The following is a 2,156-nucleotide window of genomic DNA, read 5'->3' on the forward strand; positions in this document are numbered from 1 at the left end:
AGAAATCTGTCGGGTTAATCAGTTGGAGGGCACAACTTTAGAAGATATAAGGATAGCAAATGAGTATCCGGATGTCTTTCCCGAGGAATTGCCAGGTATGCCACCTGACCGAGACATCGAGTTTATAATTGAACTTTTACCTGGAACTGCACCCATAGCTAAGAGACCCTATAGAATGGGAGTGAATGAATTAGCAGAACTTAAGAAACAACTAAGGGAATTGCTAGATAAGGGTTATGTTCGACCTAGTTCATCACCATGGGGTGCACCAGTACTGTTTGTAGAAAAGAAGGATGGTACACAAAGGATGTGCATAGACTACAGGTCACTTAATGAGGTCACAATTAAGAACAAGTACCCATTGCCTAGAATTGATGACCTATTTGACCAATTGAAAGGGGCTTGTGTGTTTTCCAAGATTGATCTTCGATCTGGATACCATCAGTTGAGGATAAGGCGTACTGACATCCCCAAGACCGCCTTTGTGACTCGCTATGGACTGTATGAGTTCACAGTTATGTCTTTTGGTCTGACTAATGCACCTGCCTACTTCATGTATTTGATGAACAAAGTATTCATGGAGTACCTTGATAAGTTTGTCGTCGTGTTTATTGATGACATACTGGTGTATTCTAAGAATGAAGAAGAACATGAAGGGCATTTGAGATTGGTGTTGCAAAAGCTTAGAGAACATCAACTTTATGCCAAGTTCAGCAAATGTGAGTTCTGGTTAAAAGAAGTATCTTTCCTTGGTCACATAATCTCTAATGGAGGAGTAGCAGTAGATCCCAAGAAGGTTAGAGATGTGTTGAGTTGGAAGCCACCTAAGGATGTTAGTGAGATTCGGAGTTTTCTAGGTATGGCTGGGTATTATAGGAGGTTCATCGAGGGATTCTCTAAGTTAGCCAAGCCCATGACTGCGTTGTTGGAGAAGAATGCCAAATTTGTATGGACTAAACAATGCCAGGATAGTTTTGAGGAGTTGAAGAAGAGACTGACTTCTGCTCCAGTGCTCATCTTACCCGATCTCACCAAAAGTTTCTCTATCTATTGTGATGCCTCACGGCAAGGTCTAGGTGGTGTTCTTATGCAAGAAGGTAGAGTTGTTGCCTATGCATCCAGACAGCTGAGAAAACATGAGTTAAATTATCCGACTCATGATCTGGAGTTAGCAGCTGTGGTACATGCTCTTAAGATTTGGAGGCACTACTTGATTGGTCATAAGTGTGAGATTTATACGGACCACAAGAGTTTGAAGTACATATTCACGCAGTCAGATCTGAATCTGAGGCAGCGTAGATGGCTAGAGTTAATCAAGGATTATGATTTGGATATACACTATCACCCGGGAAAGGCTAATGTTGTAGCGGATGCCTTGAGTAGAAGGAGTTATGTGAACATGGCCTATACAACTCAACTACCTGAAGAGTTGTGTGAGGAGTTCAAATACTTGAATTTGGGTATCGTGGCCAACACCATGGAGTTAGAGGTAGAATCCACTCTGGAACAAGAGATTCGTAAAGGACAGATGGGTGATGAGAGGATCAAGGATATTGCAGAGCGTATAGTGATTGGTAAAGCCCCAGGATTCCATATGGATGATCAAGGGACAGTATGGTTCGGTAAAAGGATTTGTGTGCCAGAAGTAAAATCTATTAGGGAGTCTATCTTGAGGGAAGCTCATGACTCAGCCTATTCCATACATCCAGGAAGTACTAAAATGTATCTTGATCTCAAAGAGAGGTACTGGTGGTATGGACTAAAGAGAGACGTAGCAGAACATGTGGCTATATGTGACACGTGCCAAAGAGTGAAAGCAGAACATCAGAGGCCAGCAGGTTTACTACAGCCTATGAAGATACCCGAGTGGAAATGGGAAGAAGTTGGAATGGACTTTATAGTTGGATTACCCCGTACACAGAAAGGATTTGACTCTATCTGGGTGATTGTTGACCGATTGACAAAAGTGGCCCATTTCATTCCGGTCAAGGTAACTTATTCGAGTGCAAAGTTAGCAGAGTTGTATATGGAAAGGATTGTATGTTTACATGGTGTACCAAAGAAGATTGTTTCAGATAGGGGTACACAGTTCACATCACATTTTTGGCAGAAATTGCATGAGTCAATGGATACGAAGTTGAACTTCAGCTCAGCTT

This window comes from Miscanthus floridulus, chromosome 3 (assembly GCF_019320115.1).
Source record: "Miscanthus floridulus cultivar M001 chromosome 3, ASM1932011v1, whole genome shotgun sequence".
Classification (NCBI taxonomy): Eukaryota; Viridiplantae; Streptophyta; class Magnoliopsida; order Poales; family Poaceae; genus Miscanthus; species Miscanthus floridulus.